Genomic DNA, 20,809 nt, shown 5'->3' with positions numbered 1-20,809 from the left:
ATTTTCAACAAGTCATATATCAACTCGGAATCACCCCGTGGCCCTCGGGACCTCAAACAAAAATACCAACAAGTCATATATCAACATAAAACTTAGTCGAACCTTCGAATCACTCAAAACAACATCGAATCACTCAAAACAGCATCAAATCACCAAATTACCCTCGGATTCAAGCCTAAGAACTTCTAAACTTCCAAATTCGACAACCGATGCCGAAACAAATCAAACCACGACCGAATGACCTCAAATTTTGCATACACGTCACAAATGACACTACTAACCTAGTCCAACTTTCGGAATTCCATTCCGACCCCGATATCAAATTTTCCACTGCCGACCGAAATCGCCAAATTTCTAACTTTCGCCTATTCAAGCCTCATTCCACTACGGACCTCCAAATCACATTTCGGACGCACTCCTAAGTCCAAAATCACCTAACAAAGCTAATGGAACCATCAAAATTAAAATCCGAGATCGTTTACACATAGGTAAACATCCAGTTGACTTTTCCAACTTAAGCTTCTACTTTAGAGACTAAGTGTCTCATTCCACTCCGAAACCACTCCGGACCCAAACCAACTAATTCGGTATAATATAATACAGCTGAATAACACATAAGATGCATAAATAGGGGGAAATGGGGCTGTAACTCCCGAAACAACCGGCCGGGTCGTTACACTAGTCATCATCGATTTCTGCAAGAGATACGAGGTATGCCTTGGTCAAATTCATCCTTCACACTAGAGGATCGTGATCCTTCTTCGGTTATTTGTGAGCAAGATCGATAGATGCTCGTTCATCATCGATCACCTTATGCGCTTATATAGTCCTCAAATTTTGCCGAGGGGGACTGATAAAACTTGTGCGTCGGGCCAATAAAGCCCCGTTATCGAGTATTGATTAAGACATGGATCGGGGCTAGCAATGCCGTTTTGTCTGAGGGAGGACTTCGGACTTGATCCTAGCTGAGCGTATGCCGTTCCCCGAGAAGTGGAACACATCTTGCAAGTATAATTTCATTTTCAAAAGTCAATTTTATACTTATCCCTTCTTTCTTATCGGTGCTTTGTGATGGTGCAGTTGTCGCTCGGGTCCCGAATACTGTCTCTCGACTCAAGGAGTGGGTCGAGGGTATCGTATCACAAATTCCCTACTCCGAGCACTCATGGCGCAAGCTTTCAAAGCATCACTGGGAGGCCCGTTCCCTCGGTGAGACTCCTTTCCTGAGTAATTACTGTTCGGGTTCCTCTTGTGTCATCAATTTCTCACTCCCTTTACTTCTTTTCGCAGGTTTATCCAAGGATGTTAAACTGAGGCCTCCATCCGATGTCGAGAACTTCCCTGCCGAGTCCCCTGCTCTGAGATAGGCTAAAGAGAAGAAAAGGAAAAGGGCTCCAAGTTCTCCGAGCTCGGAGAAAAAGAAAACAAGAAGAAAGTTGGTGCACAAGTCTAAAGAAAGCACTAGCGCTCGAGCACCATCTTCGGATTCACTCTATCGGCTGAGGGACGAATCTGAAGAAGAAGGAGAAGCCTTCAATCTGATGTCCCATGTGCCGTCGTAGCTCAAAGCACAAGGGGCCTCCGAACCAGAGAGAGGGAAGGTCGGTCTGCCTCAAGTTAGAGAGGCCGACGAAGAGGCCGGGGCCGAGGCTTCCCGGGATGTGAGAAATGCCCTGAAGGAAGTACACGGTTTGATATACATCACCGAGTCTCCCTCGTTCACTGAGTCCATGTATAATGAGGCTCAAACGGCGAAAGAACGTCCCAGCGAGGGGGCCCATGGGGCAGGCGACCCCTTCCGCGGATTTTTTGATGGCGTGGATTCTACCGCCGTGGAGGACGTCACCGGATTGGGTGACTTAGAGGTTCTGAAGAAGAGTCCATCTTCGGTAGCAAGCGGGCCTTCCTCAAGCCCAAAATGGATCAACCGGTTCTAAGCTCCGAGTGTGGATCCTGACCAGAAGCGATCCATCATCATCTCCTTCCCGGAGGATACCCGGGTCCTCTCTGCCCCCGTAGAGTTGGCCAGTTATCTTCGGTGTTTGGTGACCGAGGAAGATCAAGCCAAGATGAACGAGGTAGATGCGCCCTGACTGTTCAACGAAGCACAACAGGCGCTAAACCGGGTAACTTCAGATATCTCTTGATGACTTTAATTCGTACTTAGACTAATTCATAAATAATCCTAACATTTTTCTTTTGTATTTGTAGGCCTCGGTGCTTCACCATGAAACTTTCCTTCGATGTCGGGACGAGCTGAACCAGCTTGAAGCCGAGGTCCGAGGGCTCACTGAGAAGATAGATACTTACAAACTCCTCAGCGAGCAGCGTGAAGGGGAGGCTATGAGACTCCGAGCTGAGTTGGAGGTGGCTCGGAAAAAGCATGCTGACCTGGCCAAACAAGTAAAAATATTTGAATTTAGTAATGATGAGCTGGACACGGTGACTAATGGTCAGAATGTGCAGGTCCAACAGAAGATCGATCAGGTCGACCAACTCCGAGCAGAGATGGATGCAATTAAGGCCGAGGTCGAAGAATGGAGAGGCATGATGGACTGCCTGGCCTCGAAAAAGGAGACTGCTCGAATGCAGCTGACTTCGGAAGAGGTCCAGCTTCAGGCGGCAAAGGAAAAGGCCAAGGTGTGGGCCCAAAAAGTTGAGGAGCTCCAGTCTCAACTAAGCTCAGCCGTTACAAATCGAGAAACTCTTGCCAAGGAGTTCAAAACGGCCAAGTCGATGGTTGCGGTGGTCAAAGTTGATGCAGAAGAGATGGTGGCTCAATATAAGGTCGATGCCAAGGAGGCCCAGGATCGACTGAAAGATATCCTCGAGCACGCGAAGCGGCAATCCCGAAGAGAGACCCTCGAGGAAATTCATGCTCGGGGTTTTGACTTATCGGCTGAGATTGAGATTGTTAAGGGGCTCGAAGCCGAGGCCAAGAAGTTGACGTATCTCAAGGATGAAGAAGACTCCGAGGGTTCGAGCGGATCCGAGGGTGGAGGAGACTCCGAAGACCATGGAGACGAGGCGGGCTCCGGCGAAGATCAGGCCGTTTAAGTGCCTTGTATATTTTCCTTTGTTTTTTGTGTTTTTGTACTTTTTGTCAAGGCCATTTGGCATGTGTAAAGACTATATATATACATAATATAAGGCTTTTTTTTCCCTTTGACAGTTTCTAAGTTTGTTTTCCTTGCTTTAATCTTTATGTTTGCAAAGATCGAAATGCCTTAGCATGAAATAGTTAGGTTATGTTCGGAGCTTTGAACAGGCCTTGCCTTCGACATTATTTTGTTTAAGGCATCGTGGGCGCTTGGTATGACCGGAAACGTATCCCCAAAGCACTTATAATTTTTTAGATTATAGTTTGCCGAGGGTAGCTTTTAGAATTGGTTTAGAAATTTTGTAGGCCTTGTTGTTTGTTACGGGTCTCGAACGTCTCCGAGCCGTTTTAATATGGCCGTAGACTTTTTAGTTCGGGTGTTTCCTGGTGGGCTTGTTTAAGATAACAGTCCCCGAGTGGGGATGGCCGTAGCTTTTCAGGTTTGGGCGCTGCCTAATAAGTCTTGTGCCCCCGGGCTCTGATAGCTCGGGCCATCCGAGTTTATCTTTGGACGGTAGTCCCCGAGTGAGAATGATCCATTGAACCCGGATAAAGGCGGCCCTTGGGCTCGATATCTTTAGGGGATCGAATGTAGGAAATTCCTTAAGAGGGAAAGATTATTAAGGGACAAGATATTTATCTGCAAGGTAGAAACTTCTTTTTATTTCTGTGCGTAATATATACGATTAGACATGTGTACAAGCTTTATGTCAGGGCTCGAGCAGTCCATGTGGGCACGGTTCATCCGACCGTTTGGCCGATCATAGGGAAGCCTCGAATACTGTTGTTGCATTCTTCAACACCGGTTTGTAGCCGACTTTCAATTCTAAGTTGGCACGATTTACTGTTGCCTCGTTAAAAACCTTGTCGGAAAACCCATTTGGGACAAAACCGGTTCAAGGGAAAAAGAGTGCAATGTGTGCTTTCGGGCCTAAAAATTGTATCGTTCTTTGGTGGTCGCCTACACGTGTTAGTTCTAAATGCAAACAGGTAAAAAATATGAATGGGGTCATACCTTAGCAGTAATATTGCTTCAAGTGAGTTATGTTCCAGTTGTTCTCTAGTTGCTCACCGTTCATTGTCCCGAGTTTGTATGATCATTTTCCAGTGATGTCGATAATTTGATAAGGACCTTCCCAGTTCGGCCCCAACTTCCCTTTGTTCGGGTACCTGCTGCTTAGCATGACCTTTCTTAACACTAAGTCCCCGACATTGAAATGTCGAAGGTTGGCTCTTCGATTGTAATACCTCTCGATCCGCTATTTTTGGGCAGCCAACCGAATAAGGGCGGCTTTGCGCCTTTCATCTAACAGATCCAGGTTCGTATTCATGACTTCGTCGTTTGATTATTTTGTTGCATATCAGAGTCTGAGACTCGGTTCTCCAACTTCGACCGGTATTAGAGCTTCGACACCGTAAACCAGCGAGAATGGGGTAGCCCTGGTACTGGACTTTGAAGTCGTACGGTATACCCACAGGACTTCGGGCAAGATTTCTTTCCATTTTCCCTTGGCGTAGGTCAACCACTTTTTGAGGTTTAGGAGTATGATTTTGTTAGTGGACTCTGCCTCTCCGTTCCCACTAGGGTGGTAGGGTGTTGATAGGATCCTTTTGATCTTATGGTCCTCGAGAAACTTGATTTTTTTTGTAAGGAACCGAAAAAATTTCGCTACGTAATTTAAGGTTTCGTGGTGCCAAGGTAGGCTAATGTATTATATTTTCGGAGTTTTTGGGATGAACAGTGTGTTGGGGAGTTGAAATTTTTCACTCTCGCATTGCCCAGCTTGTAGTGCGCTAGACCGTGCCATATCCCTCGCGTAGCCAGGTTTGTAACTCGTTGGACCATGCTATATCCCACGCCTAGCCAGGTCTGTAGCGCGCTAGACCGTGCTATATCCCTTCCCTATCATGGTCTATAGCTCGCTACTGAGCGTGCCTCGCCTGGTCTATAGCTCGCTACAGAGCGTGCCTAGCCTGGTCTATAGCTCTCTACAGAGCGTGCCTAGCATGGTCTATAGCTCGCTACAGAGCGTGCCTAGCCTGGTCTGTAGCCCGAACCAGAATTCGGAGTATCCATTCTCGTATTTTTTAAACCCGACCCTATTCCATTAAAACACCTACCTTGGACCATTTTGAACATATTTGCTGATATTTTTAGAGTGAGAGAGAGGCTCGTAGAGGGATAAGTGATCTTCATCAAAATTGCTCTTCAATTCTCACTTAAAACCTTGAAGATTATCAAGAGAGGCACCTAGGTCTTCTTCCTAAGAGGTAAGAATCTATATCCTAGCTCTCACTTTCGAAAGTTTACAAAAATGGGTTATTTAGAGAGACAATTATTGAGTGCGAGGGTTGTTGTCTTGCATGCATGCATCCTTGAAGTATGTGGGGAGGTTGTGAGCTAAAAATGGTAGAGAATGGGTTGGGGAAAGATGTAATCCTTCAAAAAGGGGGCTTAAAACATTGATGCACACCTAGTGTTTGATAATATGCTCAAATGAGCTAAAACCATGTTCATCTTCCTAATCTTGTTCCAACTTGTTATATTTCTAAATTAGATCGAAGTTGCTAAGAATTCCGGAATATTTTAGAGATTAAGGAAGCTCAATTGAGGTATGTATGGCTAAACCCCCTTCTTCTTAGAATCGAATCCCACGGTGTTCATGTAATTGAAGTAAAACCTTGATCATTATTGAATTGGCTATTCCTATTGTGGTTGTGTCGTTCAATAATTATTCTAAATGCTTTATCATGTCATCTTGCCATTTGAGGATATGTTCAAAATGTGGAATATGTGTTAGAAATGTTAAGACTTCATGTCAAGATCGAAATAAAGGTTGTTATGTCAAATTGTATGAAAAGCGTCTATGTGCCTAAGATTCCCAAATTTTTGTGTTATGTGAATTTAATGTCTTGAACGGGAACCCTTATTGTTGTTGATAATGATTATGATAATGATATTGGAATGTGGAAAAGGGTACTGGAATTATGAAATACGGCCAAGTGCCAAGAATGATTTTGTAATCGTGATCACTATTGCCAATGAATCGAAAGAATATGAAAGAATTATGATGTGAGATAATTGAAATTGTGGTTATGGTTGATGTCTCAAGTGAGATGGCCTAGCCGATCGGGCCGTGATCGGACGCCATGCCGCACACATGATGATAACTGTGCTTGAAATGATAATTGAAATTGTGGATATGGTTGATGTCTTAAATGAGATGACCTAGCCGATCGGGTTGAGATTGGACTCCGTGTAAGAACATGGTGGTATTGTGGATTGTGGCATATAGTACTAAAGATTACCCAACCTAATAAGATGGAAATTGACTTGAGAACTTATGTGATCCTTACATGATGTTTTAGTATTGTTTTGAAGCTCTTATTGAACTCATGACTATTTTGCCCCTTGTATTATTGTCCATTCTATTGAGGTGGTGTTTTAGCTTTACATACTAGTATTATTCGACGGTACTAACGTCCTTTTTGTCGGGGGCACAACATCTTTAAATGGATGAAGTAGTTACATAGCAGATAGTGTTGATCGCAGTTAGTGGTACATCATCATCTTCCCAGCAGATTCGGTGAGCCCCATTTCATTTCGGGGTCATGTATTGTACCTTTTGTTTATATTGTGGTCACTTTTTGAGGTATAGCCGGGGCCTTGTTGCCGACACCATCTTTACTCTCTTTTGTATCTTTAAAGGCTCCGTAGACACTATGTGGGTTGTATATGGGCGTTGGGAATGTTAAACCAATTATGTTGTGTTTGATCACTTGTTCCATTCGAACTATAAGAAATATGTATATTGAGACTTAAAGGCGCAATGGCTAATCAAATTATTTAGCATCGTATGTATGAACTTCCTACTATATAATTTATGAAATCATGTCTTTTCTTGATCATGGGTGAATTGGGTAGAAAGAATCTTACAGGCTTGCTCGACCGGTTTTACTCGGCTGAGCGTCGGTCGCGCTCTTCAATTTTGGGGCGTGAAAAACTTGGTATCAGAGCCAAAGGTTTTAAAGTATCCTAGGATGTCTCGGAGCCATGTCTAGTAAAGTCCTTATTATCGGTGTGTTGTCGACCACATCTATAATTAGGATGATACATGGGAATTTAGGAACAATACCCTTCTATCATGTTCTCGATCGTGCGATCAAAATAATTGTAAGATATTTCCTCCTTTAACTCGTGCTTTACTTTAACTTTCAGTACATGACACCTAAGAAAAAGGCAAGAACTGGCCAAAGAGCCAATGTCACCCGGGAGTGACAGTTGACCCTATAATTGATGATGCGGGTGAGCACCCGAGGAGTGAGAACATTCCTCCAGTTACTACACTGCCTGACTCTACTACAACTGATCAGACCGCACCTATCCATATGCCTACTGAGGGTACATCGGTCCCTCCAACTGATATACTAGTTCCACCTCCAGTCCTAGCTTCCGATTCTGGTGTTTCTGATGTTGATCTTAGGGGAGCTATCCAGATGCTGACACAGATAGTGGCTTCTCAAGCCCAGTGATCAAATGTTGCACCCACTTCTTCTAGCCAACAAGGGGATTCTAGTGGTTCCAGGGTGAACAAGTTTCTTCAGTTGGATCCTCCGGTGTTCACGGGTGCTAATCCCGAAGAGGAACCACATGACTTCATTGATGAGATACATAAGACTCTCCGGGTTATGCGCACTACTGAGATGGAGGGAGTGGAGTTGGCCATCTACCGCCTGAAAGAGGTGGCTTATTCTTGATTTGAATTATGGGAGGACTCTCAGGAGGAGGGGAGCCCTCCAGCAAGGTGGAGTGAGTTTGCTGACGCATTCATGGACCATTTCTTGTCGGCCGAGACTAGGGCAGCTCGTACCGCAGAGTTTGAGAATCTTAAGCAAGGGAGTAGGAGTGTGTGGGAGTATTACATAGAGGTCGCGCGCCTGTCAAAATATGCCATTCTAGTGTTGCCTACTATGGAGGCTAGAGTGTGCCAGTTTGTGCAGGGCCTTATCCCCTTAGTTATCAATGAGGCCGCTACAGCTGCCTTGAATTCAGATATGAACTATGGGAAAATGGTAGCATTTTCTCAAGCTACAGAGGACCGTAAGTTGAAAACCAGAAGGGAGTGAGAGGGTACCAGCAAGGCCCGGTCCGCGGGCAACTTTGGGGAGTCATTTGGTGGGGGAAGATCAGCTTTAAGGGGAGGGTCATTAGGGCCATCCCAGTCTTTTGCTCAGTCTTCGGCCAGTGCACCGCCAGTAGGGACTAGTCAGCGGCATGCGAGTCATTTCAGGCCCAATCAGGGCAGCAGGGGAGCCCACCAGCAGGGACAATCAGGAGGGAGATTCCAGCAGCAGCGGAGGGCCCCGTGACCCAAGTGAGGGAGGATGCATTTGGGAATCTGCTACATGGACCTGCCAGTATGTTACGGGTGCAGATTGAGGGATCATATTCAGAGGGAGTATCATGCATCCTGCCAAGGTGCGGGCAGGGGCACAACACAACCATCAAGTTCTGCAGCTGCTACATCTTTAGCACCCCCTCCAACTCGAGGCACTCCAGCACCAGCAAGGCATGGTGCAGCTAGGGGTGGTGCACATGGTTCAGGAAGACCCAGCTGTTTCTATGCTGTGAATGGTCGCCAGAGTGCAGAGGCTTCTCCAGATGTTGTCACAGGTATATTGACTGTCCAATCTCATGATGTTTATGCTCTTATTGATCCCGGTTCTACTTTATCATTTGTCACTCCTTATGTTGCTATGGAATTTGGGATAGAACCGAAACAGCTTCATGAGCCGTTCTCTGTATCTACTCTAGTTGGTGAGTCTATTTTGGCCGCGCGGGTTTATAGGGAATGTGTTGTCACGTTGCGTGGTCGGGACACCGTGACTGATCTTATTGAATTGAGAATGGTCAATTTTGATGTGATAATAGGGATAGATTGGCTTTATTCTTGTTTTGCCAAGCTTGATTGCCGAACCGGGACTATTAGGTTCGAATTTCCAAATGAGCCAGTTATTGAGTGGAATGGCGATGATGTGGTACCGAAAGGTAGGTTTATTTCTTACCTTAAGTCCACGAAGATGATCAACAAGGGGTGTATCTACAATTTGGTTCGAGTTACTGACACCGATGCTGAGACACATACACTTCTATGCCAGTGGTGAATGAATTTCCGGCGGTCTTTCCTGATGAGCTCCATGGGATACCTCCAGAGAGGGAGATTTATTTTTGGATTGATGTGATGCCAGACATGCAGCATATATCTATTCCGCCCTACAGAATGGCACTGGCAGAAATGAAGGAACTAAAGGAACAATTGAGAGATTTGTTAGAAAAGGGTTTCATCCGACCAAGTGTGTCTCTAAGGGGCGCACCTGTTCTCTTTGTAAGAAAGAAAGATGGGTCACTGAGAATGTTTATTGATTATCGGCAGATCAATAAGGTCACAATCAAAAATAAATACCCACTATCAAGGATAGATGACTTGTTTGATCAATTGCAAGGTGCCAGGTACTTCTCCAAAATTGATTTAAGATATGGGTATCACCAATTGAAGATCAGGGAGCAGGATATTCCGAAAACAGCTTCTAGGACATGGTATGGGCATTTTGAATTTCTGGTGATGTCTTCTGGGCTAACAAATGCCCCAGAAGCCTTCATGGATCTTATGAATCGAGTTTTCAAGCCATTCCTAGACTCTTTTGTGATAGTGTTTATTGACGATATCCTTGTGTATTCATGCAATCGAGAAGACCATGCCGATCATCTCAGGGTAGTTCTGCAAACCCTATATCAGCACAAGTTATATGCAAAGTTTTCGAAGTGTGAATTTTGGCTTAAATATGTCACATTCTTGGGTCATGTAGTCTCTAGTGGGGGAATTAAGGTTGATCCTCAGAAAATTGTAGCTGTGAAGAATTGGCCGAGGCCTACAACTCCAATAGAGATTCGCAGTTTCTTAGGCTAAGCTGGATATTACATAAAGTTTGTGGAGGGGTTTTCTACTCTTGCCTCTCCATTGACTAAATTGACGCAGAAGGCAATTAAGTTCTAATGGTCAGATGCTTGTGAAAGGAGTTTCCAGGAATTGAAAGCAAGATTGACTACGACACTAGTGTTGACCCTACCAGAGGGTATAAATGGATTTGTGACATATTGTGATGCTTCAAGGATCGGGCTTGGGTGTGTATTAATGCAACATGGCAAGGTGATAGCTTATGCTTCTAGGAAACTCAAAAATCATGAAAAGAACTATCCAGCACACGATTTAGAACTTGCGGCGGTGGTATTTGCATTGAAAATTTGGCGTCATTATTTATATGGGGTCCATGTAGATATATTCACGGACCATAAGAGCCTTCAATATATTTTCAAACAAAAGGAATTGAATCTGAGTCAGAGAAGATGGATTGAGTTACTCAAGGACTACGACATTGATATTCTATATCATCCGGGAAAGGGTAATGTTGTGGTAGATGCCCTTAGCAGGAAATTCATGGGTAGTTTAGCATACTTGAAGGCATATCAAAGGCCATTGGCCAAAGAAGTTCATCGATTGGCTAGTTTGGGAGTTCGTCTTACGGACTCTCGTGAAAGAGGGGTGATTGTACAAAATAGGGCTGAATCATCACTTGTTATAGAAGTTAAGGAGAAACAGTACAACGATCCATTGTTGGCACAACTAAAAGAGGGGATTCATAAACATAAGACCATTGACTTTTCTCTTGGCATGGATGATGGTACACTAAGGTACCAAGGGCATCTATATGTTCCAAATGTGGATGGTCTCCGAGAAAGAACTATGACTGAAGCTCATACTTCTAGGTATTCCGTGCACCCGGGTTCTACGAAAATGTATCATGATCTTAAGGAAGTCTACTGGTGGTATGATATAAAGAGGAATGTAGCGGACTTTTTGACGAGATGTCCAAATTGTCAACAAGTGAAGGCCGAACACCAAAGGCCCGGTGGGTTAGCACAAAACATAAAAATTCCAATGTGGAAATGGGAAATGATTAATATGGACTTTGTGGTAGGATTACCTCGTACTCCTTGTAAGTTTGACTCAATTTGGGTGATTTTGGATCGACTCACGAAATCAGCACACTTCTTGCCGGTTAAGGCTACTGATACAACGAAATAATATGCTCAGTTGTATATCAAAGAAATAGTCAGACTGCATGGCACTCCGGTTTCCATCTTTCTGATTGGGGAGCACAATTCACTGCTATTTTTTGGAAGAAATTTTAGCAAGGTTTGGGTACTCAGGTGAATCTTAGTACAACCTATCACTCGCAAACTGACGGGCAGGCAGAGCAGACTATTCAGACGCTTGAGGATATATTGCGTACTTGTGTTCTAGACTTCAAAGGTAGTTGGGATGATCATTTGCCACTCATAGAATTTTCCTACAACAATAGCTATCACGCTAGCATTCAGATGGCACCGTTCGAGGCTTTATATGATAGGAGGTGTAGATCTCCCATTGGGTGGTTTAAAATTGGGGAAGCAGAGTTGATAGGGCCAGACCTCGTGCATCAGTCTATAGAAAAAGTTAAAATCATTAAGGAGCAGTTGAGGACTACTCAGAGTCGTCAGAAGTCCTATTCGGATGTTCGTCATAGGAATTTGGAGTTCAAAGAAGATGATTGGGTATTCTTGAAGGTTTCCCCCATGAAGGGTGTAATGCGATTTGGTAAAAAGGGGAAATTGAGTCCGAGGTATGTCGGACCGTACATAATCATTCAGAGGATTGGTCAGGTGACGTACAAACTTGAGCTACCACCTAAGATGTCATTAGTGCACCCAGTATTACATGTGTCTATCTTGAAGAAAGTAGTTGGAGACCCGACATGCATTATTCAGGTTGAAACTATTGAAATTAATGAGGAATTGACTTATGAAGAAATTCCAGTTTCTATTCTTGATAGGCAAGTCCGAAAGCTAAGAAATAAAGATATTGCCTCTGTGAAAGTGTTATGGCGAAACCGGCAGGTTGAATAGGCCACTTGGGAGGCTGAATAAGAAATGAAGTAGAAGTACCCCCATTTGTTTGAATAGCTATGTAATCATTTCTATGAAATTGTTCCCTATGAATTATGTGTCACTTTTACAATATATGATAAGGGTGTTCCTTTCCAGTAATGTATTGCTTATAAGGACACGGTTGGTGTTGTTTCATATTATGTTGCTTCATTGGATTATGTATATGTTGTTAGAATTGGTTTTTGAGGTTCTCTGACAGGTGGATAGGCCCAATTATAGAGGAGACTCTACCGAAATTTATGAAAAGTTTTGGAGTTAGTAAAATTTGGGAGATTGAGGTGTGTGAGAAAAGAGATAAGTTATGATAAGCATATGGGGATGGACTCTACCCCTCATTCGAGGAGGAATGATCCTAAGCGGGAGAGAATGTAAGGAGCCGGAAAAATTTCGCTAAGTAATTTAAGGTTTTGTGGTGCCAAGGTAGGCTAATGTATTATATTTTCAGAGTTTTTGGGTTGAACAGTGTGTTGGGGAGTTGAATTTTTCACTCTCCCGTTGCACAGCTTGTAGCGCGCTAGACCGTGCTATATCCCTCGCGTAGCCAGGTCTGTAGCACACTGGACCGTGCTATATCCCTCACTTAGCCAGGTCTGTAGCACGCTAGACCGTGCTATATCCCTTGCCTAGCCAGGTCTATAGCTCGCTATAGAGCGTGCCTCTCCTGGTCTATAGCTCGCTACAGAGCATACCTAGCCTGGTATATAGCTCTCTACAGAGCGTGCCTAGCATGGTCTATAGCTCGCTACAGAGCGTGCCTAGCCTGGTCTGTAGCCCGAACCGGAATTTCGGAGTATCCATTCTCGTATTTTTTAAACCCGACCCTATTCCATTAAAACACCTACCTTGGACCATTTTGAACATATTTGCTGATATTTTTAGAGTGAGAGAGAGGGTCCTAGAGGGATAAGTGATCTTCATCAAAATTGCTCTTCAATTCTCACTTAAAACCTTGAAGATTATCAAGAGAGGCACCTAGGTCTTCTTCCTAAGAGGTAAGAATCTATATCCAAGCTTTCAATTTCGAAAATTTACAAAAATGGGTTAATTAGAGAGACAATTATTGGGTGCGAGGGTTGTTGTCTTGTATGCATGTATCCTTGAAGTATGTGGGGAGGTTGTTAGCTAAAAATGGTAGAGAATGGGCTGGGGAAAGATGTAATCCTTCAAAAAGGGGGCTTAAAACATTGATGCACACCTAGTGTTTTATAATATGCTCAAATGAGCTAAAACCATGTTCATCTTCCTAATCTTGGTCCAACTTGTTATATTTCTAAATTAGATCGAAGTTGCTAAGAATTTCAGAATATTTTAGAGATTAAGGAAGCTCAATTGAGGTATGTATGGCTAAACCCCCTTATTCTTAGAATCGAATCCCACAGTGTTCATGTAATTGAAGTAAGACCTTGATCATTATTGAATTGGCTATTCTTAGTATGGTTGTGTCGAAGGATATATGTTCAATATTTATTATATATGCTTCATCATGTCATCTTGCCATTTGAAGATATGTTTAAAATGTGGAATATATGTTAGAAATGTCAAGGCTTCATGTCAAGATCGAAATAAAGGTTGTTATGCCAAAGTGTATGAAAAGCCTCTATGTGCCTAAGATTCCTAAATTGTTGTGTTATGTGAATTTAATGTCTTGAACGGGAAGCCTTATTATTGTTGATAATGATTATGATAATGATATTGGAATGTGAAAAAAGGGACTGAAATTATGAAATACGACCAAGTGCCAAGAATGATTTTGTAATCGTGATTACTAGTGCCAATAAATCGAAAGAATATGAAAGAATTATGATGTGAGATAATTGAAATTATGGTTATGGTTGATGTCTCAAGTGAGATGGCCTAGCCGATCGGGCTATGATCGGACGCCATGCTGCACACATAGTGGTAACTGTGCTGGAAATGATAATTTAAATAGTGGATATGGTTGATGTCTCAAATGAGATGACCTAGCCAATCGGGCCGGGATCAGACTCCGTGTGAAAACACGGTGGTATTGTGGATTGTGGCATATGGCACTAAAGATTACACAATCTAATAAGATGAAAACTGACTTAAGAACTTATGTGATCCTTACTGTTTTAGTATTGTTTTGAAGCTCTTATTGAACTCATGACTATTTTCCCCCTTGTATTATTGTCCATTCTATTGAGGTGGTGTTTTAGCTTTACATACTAGTATTATTCGATGGTACTAACGTCCCTTTTGCCGGGGGCGCTGCATCTTTAAATGGATGCAGGTGGTTACATAGCAGACAGTGTTGATCGCAGTTAGTTGTACATCATCATCTTCCCAGTAGATTCAGTGAGCCCCATTTCATTCCGGGGTCATGTATTGTACCTTTTGTTTATATTGGGGTCACTTTTTGAGGTATTGCCGGGGCCTTGTTGCCGACGCCATTTTTACTCTCTTTTGTATCTTTAGAGATTCCGTACACACTATGTGGGTTGTATATGGGTGTTGGGAATGTTAAACCAGTTATGTTGTGTTTTATCACTTGTTCCATTCGAACTATAAGAAATATGTATTTTGAGACTTAAAGGCGCAATGGCTAATTAAATGATTTAGCATCGTATGTATGAACTTCCTGTTGTATAATTTATGAAATCATGTCTTTTATTGATCATGGGTGAATTGGGTAGAAAGAATTAAACAGGCTTGCTCGACCGAATTTACTCGGCTGAGCGCCGGACACACTCCTCAGTTTTGGGGCGTGACAATTTACTGCCGATGAACTGTTTCCCATTGTCGCATACGATCTTGTCCGGCATTTCGAACCGGCATATGATGTGGTCCCAAATGAAATTGATGACTTCCTTCTCCCTGACCTTCTCATATGCATGGGCTTCCACCCACTTAGAAAAATAGTCAGTCATAAACAATATAAATTAAGCCTTATCGGGTGCCCAAGGAAGAGGGCCAATGATGTCCATCCCCCATTTCATGAACGAACATGGTGACAAAATCGAATGCGGCAGCTCCCCGGGTTGATGAATCATCGGAACATGTCTTTGAAATTCATCACATTTTCGTACGAACTCCTTCGCATCGTTTTCCATGTTGATCCAGTAGTAGCCGACTCTAATCATTTTCTCGAACCAATGATTCGGCACCTGAATGATTTCTGCAGGTGCCTTCATGAATTTCCCTCAGAACGTACTCGGTATCTCCTGGTCCTAGACATATCGCGAGCGGGCCATCGAATGTTCTTCTGAACAGTGTTCGTCTTCGGACAAGCCAAACCGGGCTGCCTTCGTATGCAGGGCCCTTGATTCATTTGGATCCAAGGGTAGTTTTTCGGTCTTCATATATTCTATATATTTGTTTCTCTAGTCCTAAGTCAGGCTCGTTGAGTTTATCTCGGCGTGGCCTTCTTCCACTACCAATCTCATGAGTTGTACTACCGCCCTCGAGTTGAACCCATCGTCCTCGACTAACGACCCTAGGTTAGCAAGGGCATCGGCCTCACTGTTTTGATCTCGAGGTACATGTTGTAGAGTCCACTCCTTGAATCGATATAATGTTACCTGCAACTTATCCAGGTACCTTTGCATTCGTTCCTCTCTGACCTCGAACGTCCCATTAACTTGGTTCATCACAAGGAGGGAGTCGCACTTAGCTTCGATTATCTTCGCCCCCAAACTTTTGGATAGTTCGAACATGCAATCATGGACTCATATTCGGCCTCGTTGTTAGTCAATTTTACAGTCCTAATAGATTGTCTAACTATATTGCATGTCGGTGGCTTCAATACGATGCCAAGTCCGGACCCTTTTGCATTCGAGGTGCCATCCGTAAAGAGGGTACAAATCCCCGAAGAAGTCCCCGAGTTCAACAATAACTCTCTTTCGACCTCGGATATTAGGACCGGCATAAAGTCGGCCACAAAGTCTACCAAAATTTGAGACTTAATGGCGGTCCGGGGCCGATATTCAATATCGGACCCGCTGATTTCCACGGCCCATTTGGCCAACTGTCTCGAGAGCTCGGGTTTATGCATTATATTCCTTAATGGGTAAGTAGTCACAACACATATGGGGTGACATTGAAAATATGGTTTTAGCTTCCTAGAGGCACTTAGCAAAGTGAGCGCCAATTTTTCTAGGTGATGGTATCTAGTTTCGGCCTCGCCTAAAGTCCTGCTCATATAGTAATTGGAAATTGCGTACCTTTCTCCTCCCGGACTAGGACTCCACTTACTGCTATCTCTGATACTTCCAGGTACATGTATAACTGCTCGTCTGTCTTCGGCGTGTGGAACAGTGGTGGGCTCGATAGATATTTCTTGAGCTCCTCCAAGGCCCGTTGGCACTCTAGGGTCCATGAGAAGTTATTCTTATTTTCCAACAGTGAGAAGAATCGGTGACTCTTGTTGGAAGACCTTGAGATGAATCTCCCCAGGGCGGCTATGCATCCAGTTAATCTTTGTATGGCCTTCACGTTGTCCACAACAGTGATATCCTCGATGGCTTTGATCTTATCGTGATTGATCTCGATTCCCCGGTTTGATACCATGAATCCGAGGAATTTACCGGATCCAACTCCAAATGCACATTTCTTCGGGTTCAGCTTCATACTGTACTTCTTCAATATACTGAAGGTTTCTTGAAAATGTTTCAAATTGTCCTCTGCTCGCAGGGGCTTAATCAACATATCGTCAATGTAAACCTCCATTGATTTTCCTATTTATTCCTCAAACATTCGATTTACTAGGCGTTGGTAAGTGGCACCGACATTTTTTAATCCAAATGGCATCACATTATAGCACTAAGTACCGTACTTAGTGATGAAAGAGGTTTTTCCCTAATTGCCCATGTTCATCCGTATTTGGCTGTACCCAGAGTAGGCGTCGAGAAAACTAAGAATCTCATGGCCGTCCGTGGCATCGATCATGCTATCGATGTTGGGCAAAGGGAAGGAGTACTTGGGACATGCCTTATTCAAATCCTTATAGTCTACACACATTCTTAATTTATTCCCTTATTTAGGGACTACCACTACGTTCGCTAACCAATTCGTGTATTTAACCTCCCAAATGGACGCAATTTTAAGGAGTTTAGATACCTCGTCCTTGATGAAAGTATGTTTGACCTCGGACTGGGGTCTCCTCTTCTGCTTGACCGAGTGGAACTTCGGGTCCAGGCTTAGCTTGTGTGTGGTTATTTCCGGCGAGATCCCTGTCATATCAAGGTGGGACCAAGTGAATCAATCCTCGTTAGCTATAAGAAATTGAATGAGTTTTTTCCTGAGCTCGGGGTTTAACCCCGTTCCCAGGTTTACCTTTCGATTGGGCAAGTGTTCAATTAGTATGACTTGATCTAATTCCTCGACCGTCGATTTTGTAGTGTCGGAATCGTCGGGGGCTATGAAAGGTCTGGGGACTCCTTAGTCATCGTCCTCATCTACCCCTCGTTGCTTCGATTCTGTCAAGGCTGGTATTAGTGATTGCTATTTGGCCCCATCATTGACCATCCAATTCGGATCCTCCGATGTCGAGAGTGTGGATGCCGAGATCACCTCATCGACTACAAACATCTCCTTGGTGGCCGGTTGTTCCCCATAAACTATTTTGATTCCTCTGGGTGTTGGGAATTTCAGCACCTGGTGTAGTTTTGAGGGTATTGCTCTCATGTTGTGAATCTATGGCCTCCCGATCAAAGCGTTGTATCTCATATCCCCTTCGATTACATAGAACTTGGGTGCTGTACGGTTCCAGCGACGTTCACCGGTAATGTTATCTCCCCTTTAGTGATCTCGCATGCCATGTTGAACCCGTTCAGGACTCGAACCGTAGGTACGATCTAATCTTGTAAGTCGAGTTGTTCGACGACCCTCGATCTGATGTTGTTGGGTGAGCTACCTGGATCAATTAACATACACTTAATTTGAGGTTTATTTACGAGTACCAATATTACCAGTGCATCGTTATGGGGCTGCACGATCCCCTCAGTGTCTTCGTCGTTGAACGACAAGGTTTCTTTTGGTTTGTAATCCCGAGTATGTTTTTCCCTAGTAATAGATACTTTGGTGCACTTCGGCATCAACTCCTAGGGATTGCCGACCCCACCGATGATCATCTTAATGACGTGCTGACGTTCCTCCTGCTCGGTCTGCTTATTAGAATACCTATTCCTAAAGTGGTTCTTGGCCCGATCAATCGGGAACTCTTGGAGATGTCCATTGTTGAATAGTCGGGCCACCTCTTCTCTCAATTATCGGCAGTCTTCTATTCTGTGGCCATGAGTGCCGTGATATTTGCACATTAAGTTGGGATCCCTTTGGGCTCGATCGGACTGTAAAGGTCTAGGACATTTGGTATCCTTGCTCTGACCTCAGTCATTTCTTCTTTCATTTCTCATAAGGTTCTGCCCGTACCCACTACTTCTTTGGTCTCCATTGTATTGCCGATACCGATCCCTATTTGATCTCGGTTCACGATCGATGTCTCTCTTGACTCTGTCGATGGTTCTAACGGGATACACGGACCCGAAAGGGGCCCCAACCTGATCATCTTCGACCTGGATTTTTGATTGATACCGGTTATGGACATCGGCCCAGGTGACGGCTGGATATTCTTCCAAATTTTATTTCAATTGTTGTGAAGCCAACGAGTTTCGAATGTTGAGTCCTTGGGTGAAAGCCTGAACGACCCAATCATTCGCGATCGGGGGAAAGTCCATCCGTTCCATTTGAAACCAGGACACGAATTCCCTAAGCATCTCGTTGTCTCTCTGCTTTACTTTGAAAAGGTCTGACCTTCTGGTCTCGACCTTGATAGCCCCGATATGTGCTTTTATGAAGGAATCTGCAAGCATAGAAAACGAGTCAATAGAATTAGGAGGTAAGTTGTGGTACCATATCATAGCTCCATTTCACAAGGTCTCCCCGAATGTTTTCAACGAGACAGACTCAATCTCATCATCCTCCAAGTCATTCCCTATGATGACACATGTATAGAAGGTCACATGCTCATTCGGGTAAGTCGTTCTGTTGTACTTAGGAATATCGGGCATGTGAAACTTCTTAGGGATCGTCTCTGGAGCCACGCTTGGAGGAAATGATTTTTGAACGAATTTCTTGGAATCCAGGCCTATTAATATCGGTGGTGCTCCTAGAATTTGGTCGACCATGGAATTGTAGGTTTTCAGCTTTTTGTCATTAGCTTCGATTTTCTTCTCCCCCGATTCTACCCGTTTTGTCAGTTCCTCGAGCATCTTTATGATCTCGGGGTTAGTCCCCGATTCATTTTCATTTGACCTCTATGCGACCAGTTTATCCCTGCGGGTGACTTCCCGAAACGGATCAGGTTTAATCCTGCTCGGTGCGTGGCTTTGGTTCTGTAACTGGGCTATCGCCGCCTGTTGAGCCTGTAACATTTCAAAGATCACCCATAAATTGATCCCGTCTCCTCCAATGTTTTGTGTATTTTGGGCTGCCGATCGGGCTCTACCACTGACGCTATTCTCAAGGTCAGTAGGCAGATTTATGTTGATGGCCACATGCGAGTTAGCGTCAATCGGGTTCGCGACCGGAATTCCGATGGGATCAACGGGCGGTACCTCGTCACTGTGCACTATGTTGTTATTTTCACTGCAGTGACCGGACACATTGTCAAGATGTAAGGGTGCTGACTCGGAGTTTGACATTTGAGCTTTAACCTGAAATTAGAGACACTTCAAAGAACAAGTGTAAAGTAGTGTGTGTTATGAAAATTTGTATCAAATAACCACTATTATCCTTAGCCCCACGGTGGGCGCCAAACTGTTTACCCTTAAAATCGAATAACAATTAGATTTGTAAATGGTTTTAAGGATACGCGGATTTATTTGACACAAAGCAGTAAATAAGAAAAAATTAAATAAATAAGGAAGAAGTAAGCTCAAACCACATGAGGAAGACGGTTTAAGCCTTAGTGAAATATCTGCCCTCAATCTGGGCTCGTAACAACAAGCACTGATTAACGAAAGCGGAAGAACTAATAACAGAAAAAATAATGATATATTACCTTGGAATACGTGTTACCATGTCCTTTATGAGTTATCAGACCCCCTTTATATAGTAGAAGAGTCTTTAGTTATAATTCTATAAAAGGTAAAAAAATATAATGATTTACTGAATGACGGTTCCTTATCGATACGTACCGTGATTCTCGCCGTAATATCCGGCCGGTCACGGATATTTCGGTCTTCTATTTTTTATGCTGACAATGTTTCTTCGAGGTCGTATTGTATTGACCCGGCCGGTCGTTTTGAGAGATATAGCCCTGTTTCCCCACATTTATGCTTCTTTATGTGTTATTTAGCTGTATTGTATTGTATCAGGTTGGTTGGTTCAGGTCCGGAGTGGTTTCAAAGTGGAATGAGAAACTTAGTCTCTTATTTAGAAGCTTAAGTTTTGATATTGGAGGATTGCCGAAGTTGGAACTCAGCTGTCATAATCACACCTGTGGATGTCTCATCGTAGGTGCGAGCCCGCAGAAGCAAGCGGGATGTCGCAAATACGAGGTTGGAGGAGCTGGGAAGAAGGCGCAGGTGCGATGAAGTTCCCGCACCTACGAGGCCGCAGAAGCGCACAAGAGGTCGAAGGTGCGGACAATGTCGAGGTAGGCTGGGTCCACAGGTGCATAGGATAGGTCGCATCTGCGAGTCCGC

This window comes from Nicotiana tabacum, chromosome 21 (genome assembly GCF_000715075.1).
Source record: "Nicotiana tabacum cultivar K326 chromosome 21, ASM71507v2, whole genome shotgun sequence".
NCBI lineage: Eukaryota > Viridiplantae > Streptophyta > Magnoliopsida > Solanales > Solanaceae > Nicotiana > Nicotiana tabacum.
Note: the sequence above shows the minus strand (reverse complement) of the source record.